Below are 17,956 nucleotides of genomic sequence, written 5' to 3'. Positions count from 1 at the left end.
TTTGATATTACCTTAGGTGATTTTTCAGGCACAACATATTATTTCAGTCCAAGTCAATGAACTCACTGTGTCAATTGTTTTTGTGCCATTAAAACACTAGTATTGTGCTTTAAAAATAATTAAGAAAAGTGTGATATGTGATCAATGGTTTTGTTGCTGCTGTTATTTATTGTGCACTGTTTCTAGTAACAATTATTTCTCTTTTTAAAAACCATTTTATTGGTGGCTCATACAATTCTCACAATCCATACATACATCCATTTGTCAAGCACATTTGTACATGTGTTGCCATCATAATTCTCAAAACATTTGCTTTCTACTTGAACCCTTTGCATCAGCTCCTCAGTTTTCCCCCTCCCTCCCGTTTCCTCCCTCACTAAAGAACTCTTGATAATTTCGAAATTATTATTGCTTTGTCATATCTTACACTGTCTGACGTCTCCCTTCTCCCACTTTTCTGTTGTCCATCCCCCAGGGAGGAAGTTATATGTAGAGCCTTATAATCAGTTGCCCATTTAGAATTATTTCTTTCCATTTATGTTTTAGTTTATTTTTATACTTCATTATCTGAATATAACACAAACAAGCCCTTGCTTTCCAGAACTTAGAAAGATTTTTAAAGAAAATCCCCCCAATATTTTAATGATCATCTAACTAAAGAATCAGAAATTATTTATATGTATTTTAAGTAGTAGTCACACACTTGTTCATGTTTCTTTTTTCCCACTATCTCATCCAGCTAATTACTGTATGTTTATGTGTTGATACCAATGTAAATGTTTCTCTTACTGTGACATTCAACAGATTCTGAGTATTTCGTCAAAGTTCATCCTGCTTCAAACTCCTTGTATCCCATGGAAACTGTATAATATTTATAGTGTGTGAACAAATGTGTATGGTTAGTGGAGCACATTTAGAAGCCCACAGTAATAGAGTGTAGTACCACAGTAGAGTGTGGCAACCAGTGAAAGATGTTTTAGAGGTGAACAACAATAAGTAAAATGAAATAAAGCAGGAAATACTAGGGGGACTTGGCTAAGGCAGAGACAACCTTAACAAGAACAAAAGCCCAGAGGGAGGTGTATTTTCTAGTCTCTACAGCTCTTGTGTTTAAGGATGCCCAATGTTATGGCTTTTGTGAAAGACAGCACATTACCAATAAGGAATGACAAGGTGTAGGTAGACAGATGATACTAAGAGTCAAGGTGAATGAGGGAAGAAGCTTAAAAATACATGAGATGAAGGAAGGTAATGGCTGATGCAGTCACTCTCTTCCTGCCTGTGGAGGAGAAATGCAAAGCCCTAGACTGTAGGCACAAGGTGCACAGCAGCACGGGGGAACTCCAGAGTGAGGTCTTGTGACTAGCTCTCAGAGGGTCTCTGCAAGCCTGGGATTATGACCACTTTTAGACAGCAGATGAAGCAACAGCAATCTAGTTGAGAGGAATTACTAATAGGTGGAAGAAGGACAAGCATGATGGTAGGGTAAGGAGGAAGGTAAAAGGAAACAGAAGAAAGATCTAGGAAGCAAAGCTATGGATAGTAGTATAAGCATAGGTCTGTGCATATGTAAATACATTAATTCTGAAAATAGAGATCTTGACCTACATGCATATATTTATAAGGCAATACACTAAGATAGTAGATGGACTTTGGGACTCTGCTCAAGCCCTCCCTCAATGCAAGAACACTTTGTTCTAACAACCTGACCTTCTTTGATGCTCACCATACCAGCATGATCACTGAAGACAAAATGGGTACGTAAGCAAATGTGGTGAAGGAGAATAGTGCCTGGCTATCAAAATATATACTATCTGAGGTTTTAAAGGCTTGAAGTTTAAAAGAGGCTATCTAGTAGAGAAGCAATGGACCCACATGGAAGAAGCTCATCATCCTGTGTGATCATGAGGTGTCAAAGAGATAGGGTAATAGGCTTCATAAGACCACAAAGAAGCAAGCAAAACCCCCCAACACATTGCTGAGAATGAGGGGGGTTGTAGTAGAGACGCCACCTCTATCTGTAAACAATGGGACATCCCCTTACAGAAGGGTCACACTGAAAGGATGAGTCAACCTGGGGGCAGGATAGCACTGATGAAACACAAATATTATTAGGTTCCTTGAGGCTTCCTCACACCCCACTATCATGACTCCAATTCTGCCTTTCCCTGTGGGCTAGACTGGAGCATGTGCACAGGTACAGAAAAGAGATAAGAGTTCACAACATACCGAATCTAGGAACAGGAATGGGAGTATTGATACCAGTCGGGGAAGCGAAAGGCAGGGAGGGGAGGGGAGGAAGGGGGAGCCAATCACAATGATAGACACATAACCACACACACACACCCCGGGGATAAACACACAAAACATGGGGGAAGAGAGATAGCAGTCAGTGCAAGATACAAAAATAACAATAATTTAATATTTATCAAGGGGTGACAAGAGTGGGGGGGGAGGAAGAGAGGGGATAAAAGGAGCTGATACCAAGGTCTCAATGGAAAGTAAATGTTTAGAAATGAATGATGGAAATATATGTACAAATATTCTTGATACAATTGAATTGAGGATTGTTACAAGTCCCCAATAAAATTATCTTTTTAAAAAAGCACATGAAATGGATTAAGGAAAGAGATGACTTATCATCCATTCTGTCATCTTGGACTAGAGCATGGGTTTCAAGCTCTCTAAGTAATGTTGACAGAGGGAAAACGACACAAACAAGGAGACGGCTTATTGTCTTGGGTTCTAGGATATCCCATCCATAGTCTTGGTCTTCTAGGGAGACTGGATTAGCTAGTGTCTGGGCTGGAGTTTGTGAAACATGCTTAACCAGGAACTTGGAGCGAGGAAAACAAAATGAGTGTGGTGGGGAGAGGCTGTGCTTTGATAAAGGAGAGCAGCATTAGTCTGAGTGGCTAGTTGGACATCATTGGCACAGCCCTTTTGTAACCCCCAGGGTGTTTCTGAAGGCAGAGGGGTGTGAGGTTGCAGTCCTAGGATAAAGGGTAAGGTTTAGGGCCCCTCTAAAACTGATCTGCAAGTCATGGTAATAAACAGATGCACAATTTGTTTTAGACTCTCTTATGCCCAGTCACCATGCATTTCTGGAATCTCCACGTCATCATTCCTCTAGGTCTTAGGGACAGCCTTCCAGCTCAGGGCTCTGAGACAGGTTGGTTTCAGAGGAAGGTGGGCTTCCAGCTCCCTCCTTGATCAATATTCTTAATCTAAGCTTGACTAAGTATTAACTTCTTCTGGAAAGACTGTCAGCTTATGGAAAATTACAAAAGAACTAAAAGGTGATAATAAGTTCAATAGATGCATTATACTGGATAAATCTGCCTAACAAAGCCTCTTTAGAGTGTTGAAAAACAATGATGTTACTTTGAGGACTAGGTTTATCTGACCCAAACCATGGCATTGCTGATTACCGCATATGCATATATAAGTGGGACATTGAATAAGGGAGAAATAAGAAGAATGAATGTGGTTGAATTATAGTGCATGGGCATTCAAATAGGCAAACAAATCTGTTTTGGCAGAAGTAAGGCCAGGGTGCTAGTTAGAGGGTAGGAAGTGAGAGCTCACATTAAATACTTTGGACATGTTGTCAGAAGTGACCAGTCCGTGGAGAAGGATGTTTTTTTTTTTTTTTTTGGTAAATTAGAGGGGCAGTGACAAATAGGAATCCCTCGACTACATGGATTGACACAGTGACTGAAGCAATGGGTTCATCCTAAACTGTGAGGATGCTGCAGGGGTGGGCAGAGTTTCATTCCCTTGTGCACAAGGTCCCTGTAAGATAGAATGGACACCATCAGAACTATCAACAACAAGAGCCTCAGAAATTACTAATCAACACCCAAGGCGTGCACAAAATGCTAAATAGTTATGTTTACAAAAGTTATTTCCATGCCATCAAATGCACAAAAGCTCAGGAGACATTCACTGGAATTTAAGTTGTAGTTTAAAAGAAGGAATGGGCCCTGCCCACTCACTGCGTTCTTCCCTCTGCCTTCCTTCCCCGCTGCGGGACACCTCCTCATACAGCCGGGAGCCCGGAGCCCGGAGCCATGGCCTCGGGCAACACCCTCTACAGCGCCATGGACGGCCCGGAGATGCCAGCCGAGATCGTGGAGCTGTGTGAGATCGAGGTGGAGACCATCCAGGTGGAGACCATCGAGACCACGGTGGTGGGCGAGGAGGACGTGGACTGGGACGATCGCGGAGGCGGGAGCAGCCATGGGCACACCGGCTACCACCACCAGCAGCCGCAGTCCATGATCGCGCTACAGCCGCCGGTCACCGTGGACCCGAGCCAGGTGCACCACCACCAGGAGGCGATCCTGGTGCAGACACGTGAGTTGGTGGTCGGCGCCGAGGAAGGCTTCAAGGGCCAGATCCCGATCCCAGTTCCAGCGCCGGCCAGCATTGGCGAAGAGGACGACGATGACTACATCGGCCGCAAGAGCAGCGGTAGCGACAGCTCTTGTGGGGCGGCGGCACCGGCAGGGGCGATGCGGGCAACAAGAAGTGGGAGCATGAGCAGGTGCAGATCAATCAAGACGCTGGAGGACCAGTTCTCTGTCACCCTATGGTCGTCAGATGAAAAAAAGGTCTTGACCATGAGACTGGCTGGGGAGCAGATCATTGGGGAGAACTCCCCTCCTGACTAATCGGAGTACATGATGGGAAAGATGCTCCCGCCCGGAGGGATCCCCGGCATCAACCTCTTGGACCCCAAACAGCTGGCAGAATTTGCCAGAATGAAGCCAAGAAAAATTCAAGAAGATGATGCTCCGAGAACAATAGCTTGCCCTCACAAAGGATGCCCGAAGGTGCTCAGGGACAGCTCAGCCAGGAGGAGGCACCTGGACACCCACGGCCCTGCGTCCACCTCTGTGCCGAGTGCGGCAAGGCTTTTGTCGAGAGCTCAAAGCTAAACGACACCAACTGCTTCGCACTGGAGACAAGCCCTTTCAGTATAAGTTTGAAGGCTGTGGGAAGCGGTTTCCCTGGACTTCAATTTGTGCGCAGACGTGCAGATCCACGCGGGAGACAGGCCCTAGGTGAACAAGAAGTTTGCTGAGTCTACTGACCTGAAATCTCACATCTTAATACACGCTAAGGCCAAAAACAAGCAGTGAGAAACCGTGAGAAGGTAGCTCCTTCTCAGCTCCAGAAGCCTTTTCCAGAAGTGACTGGCAGACAACGCGCCTCTCCTTTGTAGATTGTTTCCAGGAAAGAATTTTAAAAATGAATCCTACATACCTAAGGGACATGTTTTGATAAAGTAGTAAACATTTTAAAAACACAAACTTTATTAAGATGACATTGTTAAGATACCCTATCTTGCTCCGTAATCTCGTTTCAAAAAAAAAATAGTGTTTTTGTAAAGTGTACTCCCAGCAGGCGAACAGTTCATGAACTTCGCATCAAAAGACAATTCGTTATATGACAGTACTAAAAACGGAACTTCTTTTCACATTTTTATAAATATGGATCTCACCTGTTGCTTACAATTTTTTAAATTTTGTATTCTCCAAGTGTGCATATTGTACACTTTTGGGGGATATGCTTAGTAATGCTGTGTGATTTTTCTGGAGGTTGATAACTTTGCTTGTAGTATATTTTCTTTAAAAGAATGGGCAGTTACATGCAGACTTCAAAAGTATTTTCCTGTACAAAAAAATATTATATAGGTTCTGTTTGCTATCTTAATTTTGGTTGTATTCTTTGATGTCGACACATTTTGTATAATTGTATAGCTGTATTGAATCATGTAGTATCAAATATTAGATGTGATTTCATGGTGTTAATTTAAACCCATTTTAGTTACCTTTTTTCCTCTCCAAAAAATACTGCCAGATGCTGACGTTGCGTGTGCTCCCTTTGCTTGTTGAGTTACAGAATGTGGTGCTTGGTTGTAGAGTATACTGTACTTTGACTATCAGATGTGCATGCACACCATGTCACAGGGAGGGCGACAATTAAACGGTGGTCCTACAGACAGGAATGGCAGAACGAGCTCTGTAAGCACAGTCTTGTTGTCTTCTGTTGTCCAGAATTATCCTAATTCTTGAGCCTCCCAGAAATTGGAAGCTAAATAAAGCAAGTCAAGTTTTCCTTAAAAAAAAAAAGAATGGGTTTCTTTTATTTAAAAAAAAAACTAATAAAATAAAGGTGATGCAAAACTCACTGAGAAATTGCTGCCCCTCATTGATTTATAACATTCTTCTGGAGGTAAGCTGTAGGACATTTTCTAAGATCCATACAGCATGTCATATGGCAGAGTATTTTCCCAAACTGGGGCTCTGTTTTGCAGGCATCACACAATGATTAGGTGTTAGTCACTATTTTCCTGGCAAGGGGAGTGTAAATCATGTAGTCCTCTAGAATGAGGAGTCAGCTGGAAGATCAGAGGGTCCAGCCAGTTCCTGGAATCAATGGTAGTTGAATGAGTTTTAGGTTGCTTGCAAGGGCTATAATCAATTGAATTGAAGTAAAATCCCAGGAGAAACTTCTAGCATAAACAGACCATAGATTAAAGCTTAATACGGAGTACTGAGATGGTATGAATAAACACTGCTTTAGTGTTTTGTAGTTTAAGTTCAAGTTATTGAGTGTAGATATAACAATGGTTGTGAGAGGACACTTACCACTACTTCAATACTTTCTTTTTAAAAAAATCATTGTATTGGGGGTTCGTACAACTCTTATCACAATCCATATATACATCCACTGTATCAAGCACATTAGTACAGTTGTTGCCATCATCATTCTCAAAACATTTTCTTTCTACTTGAGTCCTTGGTAACCAATACTTTCTATCAGACCAGTAAATACTCTGACACCAATGTTAGATAATGATACTGCAAGAAAACTGTAACCCAATACTGATAATGGATATACACTAAAATTTCTTTAAAATATTTGGAACAGATTCAGACAACATATTAAAATGATTATATACCACGATGAATTGAAATTTGTCCCAGAGCCCATTTTACATGAGAAAATTAGCACTGTAATAAGCCCATTGACAGAAAAGAGGGTCAACTGTCTAAGTAGGCACAGAAACAAAATAGGAACATTTAAAAATCAAAGGCATTGGGCCTCTTCTCAAGTCCTCCCTCAATGCAAGCTAATAACCTGGCATTCTGTGATTCTCAACTTCCCAGCAGAATTGCTTGAGTCAAAAAGGGTGTATAAGCAAATGTGAAGAAAGCTGGTGATGCCTGGCTATCAAAAAAAATAGAGACTGGAATCTTAAAGGCTTGAAGTTAAACAAGAGGCCGTCTATCTGAGAAGCAGCAATGCCCACATGGAAGAAGCACACCAGTCTGTGTGACCACAAGGTGTTCATGGGATCAGGTATCGGGCATCAGAATACCCCAAACAAAAAATCATATCAATGGGAACAAAGGGTGTCAGATTGGCGACCCAAAGTCCATCTGTAAACAATTGAACATCCTCTCACAGAAGGGTCACAAGGAAAGGATGAGCCACCCAGGGTACAGTATAGCACCTATGGAACATATAACATTCCTTCCGTTTTTTAAAGCTTGCTCCACCTCACTATGATGACCCCAGTTTTACATTACAAATTTGGCTAGACCAGAGTATGTACACTGGTACAGATAAAAGCTCTCAACATAGTACATGGAATCCAGGAGAGATAAACCCCTAAGAACAATAATGGGAGTAATGATACCATGAAGGTAGGGGAAAGATGGGGCCACAAGGGGGAGAAAGGGGAACCGATTGCAAAGATCATCTTATAACATTCCCCCAGGGGAATGAACAACGGGAAGTGGGTGAAGGAAAATAGCAGATTGTGTAAGATATGAAAACAATAATAATTTAAAATTCATCAAGTGGTCACAAGGGAAGAAAGGTGGTGGAGGGAGGGAAAAAAAGAGGAGCTGATACCAAGGGCTCAAGTAGAACGAAAATATTTTGAAAATGATGATGGCAATGTATATACAATTGTACAAGTTATAATTGATGTGTGGATTGTAATAGGAGCTGTAAGAGCCCCAATAAAATAATTTAGTTTTAAAATGTCAAAGGCTTTTCATGTAAAAAAACTACAACTGTGACATGAAACAGGTATAGTTCGATGTGCTAATATATTCATTAAAAAAACACCCCACTTAAGAAGCAGGACAAACATACATTTCCACTTTCAATACCGTATTAAAAATTCTATAGTATTTTCTAGATGGACCAATCATAAAAGGAATACTTTTTAAAAGGAAGAAAAGAGGCTTCCAAAGAGAAGAAATAGTAATTCCTCGAATCATCATAAATTAATGATACTTTACGTAACAGATTCCAAATATACCATAAATGCTACAGCTATTAAATATTTTTAAAGTTGTAGGCTACATTTCAACACACAAAAATAATTTTTGGCATTGAACACTCTAACCATTAATTGCTAATCTCCAACTGCCAAACCATTAACCCTTACACATTAACATGCTGAACTTCCTTACTAACAACTTCCTAAAGCACTGACCCCCCTAAGTACATGAAAAAGCCCCTTACCACCAGAACTTCTACTAACACCCTGAGCATATCCTGATACCCACAATAGTCTTAACATGCTTAACCAATCCGACCACCATACTCTCTTAACCTATAATGCATTTATCCCAGTTTTTAAATCAGGTAACAGGGTAAACTTTATTTTAAATCTCAAATTGAGAAACCCAACTCCGAAAATAAGAATCTTAAAACCTTAGCTCTACATCCTTATACCTTAACACATAAGCCTCTAATCAACTCCAAATACAATATGTTAGGCATTAAACCTTCAAAACATAAAGCCCTTTAATATGTCCACGAACATCTGACTCACGACACTTAATTCCTATTTCTATTCCTCGGCAATTGTTCTTGAACCTGGAACACTGATTAATCCCAGGATATAGGTTCTAGTCTTAAATACAGACTCTGAGTCTAATACACTTACAAGCCTAAACAGAACCCCAAATCTAATCCATCAAAAACTCATCTTGCTAATTATGTGTGTGGAGCTATTTTCTCTCTCAGATTTTACGCAAGCAATAAGAACTTGAGTAGGTTGGCAGGCAAACCTAAGAATCACAAAAATATTTTCAGTTAATTTTAAGTCATTTGAATCTGGTTCAAGGAACTTAGAAAAATAAAGAAGTTATATAGAGTTTAAATATGACAAACAACGTCATGGTCAAGGGCTATCACGGGCCCCTTGTTGATTTCTGATCTTTGCGTCTTGGTCTCAAGGAGTCTTTTCTAACATATGTAGGGATGTTACCCAATAAGCAAGATGCTGAGGGTGCAATAGCACTTATTCACTAATTTGTAGATCACCATTTAACCTGGTTTATCCCCGGAGGATAGGGTGAAACCCACATTAAATAAAACAAATTAATTACTGGTTATTCTGTCATCGACCCCCTTGTTCCCCTCATTCCCAGGGGACATGCATGTCACCAGAGATGGAGGAGGTAGCAAATTAAGGAGCTTACATTGGAATCCATGACTCCACTTTTCAAAATTGATCTTGGCCTTTCTCTCAGCCCTAGGTAAAAAGACTCAGAGGAAGAATTTGCACACCCCCTTTAATAGTGAGAGCTGGCAACTCTAAAATATTTGGGTCCATGTCTCTTTGAGAGTCTTGTCAGCTAACATCTTAAGCTCACAAGACATACTGCAAGTAGGAACTCTATCTTCACCCCCAAGCTGGAAAGGCATCAATTCCAGGGGCACCCTGTATGTCCAGTGCCAGGAACCCCCACTCACAGCACACTGGGCTCTTCACTTCTGAAGACCTAAGTCCTCGAAGAGTTACTCCTGATAACAACAGCGGCCTAAGCTCTCTCTGATGCTGGCCTGGACATTAATACCTTTGAGTTCAACCCCAGGGACTTACAGAGGCAAACGCATTGTTCCTCCCTGAGCCTGTCTTACAGGTCTACTGGCTGAGGATACCTGTCATAATATAGATCCCCCTGCTCAGGTTCCAGGGTCTCTTACCTTTAGGACACACAAAACATTCAAGCACGGATGATCCACTGGCTTTCCACACAGCACAGCCTGATCTGAGATCGATCCACCCCAATTTCAGCACCTTGAATTATCTGCCTCACTGGGTCCTGAGAGTGAGCTGGGAAATAAAGCAGTTAAATCACAATCCCCTGTAATTACTTCAGCATGATTAGTAAATCAACATAATGTAGCCATCCTTGGTTTAGTCCAGCTGAAGGCAGATTAGACCCTAGGTAGATTCCTCTAAGTTGCTGTAGGGAGGCATTCTTAGCTAATGCTTGGGAGCTCCAGGAACATCTTTGCTCACACATACACGTGCACACGCGTGCACACACACACAGATGCACACAGGCAAATATTCATTTAAATGGTAGCAAGTAAGAATTTAACCTAAAGAGAATGGGGAACCCGAAGAAAAATAAGAGACAATGGGATGATATTTAACATCAAATGAGGGTACACTTACAGCCCACAGCCTGCCATTGTGTTCTCTGTATTTGCTCCATTAGAAAATGTAATACTTGATGACACTTTTTGTGTTAATCTCAATTATCAGACCAGGTTTGTTCATTAGTAAATTACTTCTTTGGCTAACTTCACTTTTCATTGATCAACCATGATCATCCTTTACGTTTTAAATATGTTTTCTCTCCAGGTTTTAACTGCTTAAAACTTCACGATTTTAAGTTATGCGTACTCAGAGGGCACTATAACATTGTGGCAGAGCATAATGACCAATGAAAACCAATTGACTATATGGGTCTTAAAGGCTTGAAGATAAACAAGTGGCAATCTTGCTCAGAAGCAACAAAGCCCACATGGAAGAAGTACACTAGCTTGTGTGATCACGAGTTGTCGAAGGGATGAGGTAGCAGGCATCAAAGAACAAAATATCCTGTCATTGTGAATGAGGGGGAGTTCGGAGTGGGGACCCAAAGCCCATCTGTAGGCAACTTATGATACCCTAATGGAAGGGTCAAGGGGAGGCGACAAGCCAGTCAGGGTGCAGTGTAGCAACAATGAAACATATAACTTTCCTCTAGTTCCAAATTCTTCTCCCCCCCACCCCCCCTGCGCCCAATGCACACTATCATAATCCCAATTCTACTTTACAAATCTGGCAAGAACAGAGGATGTACACTGGTAGAGATAGGAACTGGAAACACAGGGAATCCAGGGCGGATGATCCCTTCAGGACCAGTGGTGTGAGTGGTGATACTGGGAGAGGGGAGGGAGTGGGGGTGGAAAGGGGGAACCGGTTCCAGGGGTCCACATATAACCTCCTCCCTAGGGGATAGACAACAGAAAAGTGGGTGAACGGAGACTTGGACAGTATAAGATATGACAAAATAATAATGGGTTCATGAGGGAGGCGGGAAGGGAGGGGAAAAATGAGGAGCTGATGCCAGGGGCTGAAGTGGAGAATATATGTTTTGAGAATGATGAGGACAAAGAATGTAAAAATATGCTTTGCACAATTGATGTATATGTGGATTGTGATTAAAAGTTGTATGAGTCCCAATAAAATGATTAAAAAAACAAATATAAAGGTATTGGTTTAATTATATCTTTTTAATGTATTACTCATTTGAGGATATTTTAATGCAATGGATTCACAACGGATGGTAAGTGATTTTGCATTCATAGTTAATGGCAAAAAAAAAAACCCCGATTGACAGTGTCTAGGAGTTATCTGATACTTTTTGCTGGGAAAAAATGAGTATGTTTATTTATAAGGTATAAAATAAGTAAGTAACGTGTAAATATTGTGGAGTTTTCTATATAAAAATGTAGCGAATTGCACATTTTCAGTAAAGCATACATTTTCATCTGTACAGTTTCCATGTTAGAACAAGACTTTCCAAATTAGAGATAAGTTATTTTAGTTGTATCAATATTATTGGCCTGTTCAAGAAAGTTTTGCGTCAATGCATACCAGTGCCCAGTTTGAAAATTTTGAAGAAGATTGATTTCTGGATATTTTCTCAAGCTTACATTTATTGGAATTAGGAAAATCTGTGGGTAACTTTTTATCCTCACATTCTTTGGCTACAAAATATGAGTATATTTTTGCACATACAATAAGTACAATATTACAATGAATAAAATAATATTCAACTGAGGAAAGCCCTTTGAGCATCCCTGTCAACAAGTTTAACCATGTTAAACCACCACAATAACTCTCTTCAATGATACATTATCAAGTTTATGAAATTGAATGTCTCATTTATGAAAACATCTTTGCATATGTTCAATTTTAGACACTGTACCCGATCTCTTCACATGGCAGCAAATAATGATAGGTCTATCGTCCTACACTCTTGAGGTAGTTAATTTATTGTGTCTACCTGGCTGATAAACACATGTGGGATTAATTAAAGGGAAGAGAGATAAATGGCTTGGTGAGCCTCACCTTTCTTGTTTCTTGCTCTTTGATCATTAGACCAGTGTGCGGCTGCCTTGCTTGTTCTGTGCCTTAATTTGTAATCTACACTACCTGTGGGACATCTATCCCATCGACTGTGTCGCTGTAATTTGAGGTATCTTCAAGACCTGCTCTGCCACACTATTGGAATATACAGCTCTTGAGGTGTTGGACCCTGTCATCTGGCTGTTGGTGACCTACCTGCCTTGCTGTTTGCTGCCTGTGGCCGGACAGCCTGAATTACTCTATAGGCCCTCAGGATTAGAAGTACTGCCACTGTCTCACAGCTGTCTCATTGGAGTGAGTTGCACTGAGCCATTTGTACTGCTTTATAGATTATTTATTTCTTATGTTATCTCTCTCTCTCTCTCTCTCTCTCTCTCTCTCTCTATATATATATATATATATATATATATATATATATATATATATATATATATATATATATATATATATATATATATATATAAAAATAATTATTAGCATTATGGTTTTGTTTCTCTGGAGAACCCTGTATAACATAATTGTTAATGCAAGTGTGTTCATATGGTCAAAAAATAAATGCTCACCTCAGCCCCATGATGCAAAGACCAAGGTTTATTAAGTGCATACACTTCATTGGGGGAAATGTTTGTAAAAGAGAAAGTGCAGAGAAGCCCATGGAGGCTGGAAGATCACTCAGCTAAGATGCAAATCTTACCCTGAGAGAAGGAAAAAAATGAGAGGTAGGAAAAACTTTCTTAAATGTCAGTGTAACCCAGCAGATGCCCAGTAAGTTGATCAGGTTACCTCAATACAAAATCACCCATTAGAGAATCACCTTCTTTCTCATAGACAAATGTTTGTGCTTTGTTCTTCTTGCACTTGGCTTGGGCTAGCCCTTAGAACTCTGTCTTATGTACAAACCTTGTGGTAGAATTCAGAAGCAATGTTTCTACCTTGTCTCATTATGCTCATTGTGTTGGAATGGAATGACCTTCTTAGATTTGATTGTGCTTTTATATGTTTATATATGAAAACATGTTCATATTTTCTAGTAAGATACATTGATTATAGGATGTTTTTTATTTATGATGAGATTGAAAGAAATGTGATATTCAATCTCATTAGTGATATTCTCATAGGTGATAATTTCACATTTCAACCTCATTAGTGATATTCTCATAGGTGATAATTTCACATTTGGTTTCCAAACAATATCCTTCTCTTGTTTGCTTAGGACTTTCATTATATTTCCTGAAGACTGTGTCACTCTTCTCTCTTTAGTTCTTTTCAAAGATAAATTTTCAGTTTGTTTTTGGAGTTAGTTATCTCAGCACATTAGATCCCCATTTGACATTTTCCTCAAATATTTTTCAGGGACAGTAATTGTATATATACTTACCATGTTACTATTATTTCTTGCTACTCTCCACAGAGTCAAAGATGTTGACTACTGCTGTACATTCTTCTCTCGCATACGGATCCATATCCTGTGTCCTTATCAGGATATTTTTTAGAGATTGCCAGTCCAATCTAATTTTTCTCATCTCATCTACTGATAGCAGAGTGAGTTGTTTAATCACATCAACTACTATGAGGAAGGCAGATGAAGCTGCTTATTTGCTTAAAGACTTACAGTCTACAAAACCATAAGGATTTCTACTCTGTCTTGCAGGGACACTATGAACTAGAATTAACATAACAATAGGGGGTAATTGAGTTTGTTGATTTGATTCTTATTTTATTTAGTTTCATTTTCCTCCCCTATATGTAAACACAACTCTGATGGAATCTAGGGGAGGCTTGAGTAAGCCTTGGTGGTCTCTGGAATTCTCCCCTTCAGGCTCTGTACTCACTTTCAGTAACAACTGGTGTGTCCAATGTGTGTCAGTTTCCAGGGGAGGGCTTTCAGTGGGTTGCACAATTTTATCTGATGGTGGCACAAAGACCTATGCTCCATGAAGAGCTGATTTGCCATCTCCAGAAGCAGGATGAACTGAAAGTACAGGGTAGTCCCTGTGAGTCCAGGCACAAACCTCCCTGCAGGGAGAGGACTGTGCTGTTGAAGGGGGCACTCAGGATCCAGTGAGCACAGGAACCAGCGTCTGATGTCAGTGCTGGTTGACTGTCAGGGTGGGTTTCCTGTTGTGGTTTTTTTGTTGTTTTTTTTAACTTTTCATTAGGGGCTCATACAATTCTTATCACAATCCATACATATACATACATCAATTGCATAAAGCACATCCGTACATTCTTTGCCCTAATCATTTTCAAAGCATTTGCACCCCACTTAAGACCTTTGCATCAGGTACTCTTTTTCTTTTTCCCCTCCCACCCCGCTCACCCCTCCTTCATGAGCCCTTAATAAATTATAGATTGTTATTTTGTCATATCTTGCCCTATCCGGTGTCTCCCTTCCCCGCCTTCTCTGCCGTCCGTCTCCCAGGAAGGAGGTCACATGATGATCCTTGTAATCAGTTCCCCCTTTCCAAACCACTCACCCTCTACTCTCCCAGTATCGCCCCTCACATCCCTGGTCCTGAAGACATCATCCACCCCGGACTCCCCGTGCCTCCAGCTCCCACATGCACCAGTGCACAACCTCTGCCCCATCTAGTCCCTCAAGGTAGAATTCGGATTATTGTAATTGGGGGGGAGGAAGCATCCAGGATCTGGGGGAAAGCTGTATTCTTCATCGGTACTACATCACACCATGAGTGACCCATCTCCTCTCCTAAACCCCTCTGTGAGGGGCTCTCTAGTGGCCGACAAATGGGCTTTGGGTCCCCACTCTGTACTTCCCCCTTCATTCACTATGGTAAGATTTGTTTTGTTGATGATATCTTGTTCCTGATCAATTTGGCACCTCATGATAACACAGCCTGGTGTGCTTCTTCCATGTGGACTTTATTGCTTCTGAGCTAGATGGCCGCTTGTTCACCTTCAAGCCTTTAAGACCGCAGACACCATCTCTTTCAATAGCCGGGCACCATCAGCTTTCTTCACCACATTTGCTTATGCACCCGTTTCTCTTCGGCGATCATATCATGGAGGTGTGCAGCCAATGATATGATTTTTTGTTCTTTGATGCCTGACAACTGATCCCTCTGGGACCACGTGATCACACAGGTTGGTGTGTTCTTCCATGTGGGCTTTGTTGCTTGTGAGCTAGATGGCCGCTTGTTTATCTTCAAGCCTTTAAGACCCCACACACTATCTCTTTTGATAGCCGAGCACCATCAGCTTTCTTCACCACATTTACTTGTTCGCCCGCTTTGGTTTCAGCCGTTGTGTCAGGAGGGTGAGCATCGTAGAGTGCCAATTTAATATAAGAAACTATTCATGCATTGAAGGAGTGCTTGAGTAGAGGCCCAAGGTCCTTCCGCCACCTTAATACTAAACCTATAAATATAGACACATAGATCTATTTCCCCATCCTCATATATATATTTGCATGTACATGTCTTTGTCTAGACCTCTATAAATGTCCTTTGACTCCTAGCTCTTTCCTCCTTCTCCTTTGACTTTCCTCCTGCCCTACTACCATGCTCCGTCCCCACCTGGGTTACAGCTATGCCTCTTCTTTACGTAACCTTGCCCTTGATCATTCCCTACCAGGCCTGCCACTCCCCCCTCACTACCATTTTGGGTTCCTGTTGTGATTTTGAGATTCTTTTCCATCTCTTACTTTTCCCGGGGGATCTTTCTCTATGAATTATTCTGTGTTCACCCCTACTATGTATAGATTCAAAAGTTGCATTGAATAACAAGTAAATAGCTTCACTTGCAGGAAAACTAGTCCATTAACAGAATGGAAACTGTTTTTCTGGCATCACAGATTGAGTATTCTGATGAACCGTTGAGAAACCCCACTAGAATTTTCTATCAGACTCGAGTCAGATGAGGTGAAGGGGGGCCATAAAATCATGTGTTTGAGTACTGACTTTTCAAACCAACAAAGAGATGCCTTTAGGAAAGACCTGTGATTTGATTTGATTCTGAAATAATAGACTCATGGCAAAGACTACAGTGCAATTCTCTAATTCCAAAACTCTGAGTTTTGAAGTATAGACTACTGAGTGGGTAATGTATGGACAGTGACATATAAAAGCATAATCTAGTTCACATCTGACCCTCTCCTTCCTGCAGAAGTGTGTCAAACCCAACAATGGTCTGAACCCTTATTTGTCCTTTTCTATTTTCTTTCTTTCCTTCTTTTTTTTTTCAACTTGAGCAACTTATGATCCATGCGTTATCATTTATATCTCCAAAGGAGCATGGCCACAATATCAATCACTCTGTTAAAGAGCATGTGTTAATTTCAATCCTGCAAGATGCAGAAACCAAGTCAGGAGAAAATCTGTGCAGATTTTCCAGGGGAAACACCTGTGTGAGAGAAAATCCAGAAGAGGCCAGGGGAGAGAGAAGGACTGTCAATCTATAACAGGAGGCAAAGGTTTTTGTTTTTTTTTTCAAAAAGTTCATGGAGAAATGTAATTAAATGATAATGGATTTTTTTCTTTAACTTTTGGAAGACTACTTTTATGGTCTTGAGATAAGGAGAGAGAGGGAGTATGCTGGGCAGAAATTGTATTAACTATTGTTCAGTTCAAAGGAAGTTCAGTATGGCCATTGGATGTTCTAATTGAATGGGTTCCGTGATCCTTTGTGACCACTCTAGTTTTACAAAATGTAAGACGCATTCTCAGGCCTGACAGATTCTTGATAAATTTTTATGAAGATAACCTGGTGTTATTTTTTTCTCTTAGCATACACATAAAATGGTTGGATTATATTTATTCTATTGGTTATATTGACTTGGATATTTCCCAATCCAGAGAGATTCACACGTGTGATGACTTTCAATCCTGTTTAAGACTCATGCCTCTATCATTTTTCCTGGGAATTTTATTACATGCACTAGAGACATTAAAGCTCGGTGTCATTTAACATTATGTATCTGTTGTACATTTTATCATGAATGTTGGAGTTTTACTAAGAGCATACCAGAACTAATTTTATTTTTTTTCAATCTTCAATCTTGGTTGGTCAAATCTGTGTTTTCTACAGAAAGCGAACATACTTCTCTTAACAAACACTTTCTTAATTAGTAGAGTGATAGACACACCAATATCTAGCTGTTGAAATCTATTACGTGGCTTATTTTACTTAAGCATAAATATAAAAGTAAGACAAGTGTATGAGCACACAAAGTTGAAAATAATGAAGTCATTTTTATGAAAGTCACTGAAAGCATGTTTATCCTTTATTCCTTCTTACAACTCAGAAATGAGGTTGAGGCTTCTCAGCGCAGGTTAAGAGGGTGATAGGACTGAGATTGGAAAATGCTTGCTTAGTGTCAATGAAAACATTTTACACGTTCATTAAATATATTTTTTTAACTTGAGTTTCTTCCTATCTTTGTAGGTTATGACATAGCAATCCCTGTGCCTCAATGTTCAAGCTCATGGATGCCATTTGAAAGGTGAGCCATTAACACCAACCATCAGG

The 17,956-nt window shown here is 40.5% G+C and overlaps 1 pseudogene; it reads left to right on the top strand.

Annotated features, from left to right (window-relative positions):
* Window positions 1–4,073: 4,073 nt before the first annotated feature.
* On the top strand, window positions 4,074–5,147 carry LOC142436471 (transcriptional repressor protein YY1 pseudogene; annotated as a pseudogene).
* Window positions 5,148–17,956: the final 12,809 nt, after the last annotated feature.

The sequence above is a fragment of the Tenrec ecaudatus genome, unplaced genomic scaffold (genome assembly GCF_050624435.1).
Source record: "Tenrec ecaudatus isolate mTenEca1 unplaced genomic scaffold, mTenEca1.hap1 Scaffold_316, whole genome shotgun sequence".
In the NCBI taxonomy this organism is placed as follows: domain Eukaryota; kingdom Metazoa; phylum Chordata; class Mammalia; order Afrosoricida; family Tenrecidae; genus Tenrec; species Tenrec ecaudatus.
Note: the sequence above shows the minus strand (reverse complement) of the source record. Positions and strands in the feature narration are given on the sequence as shown.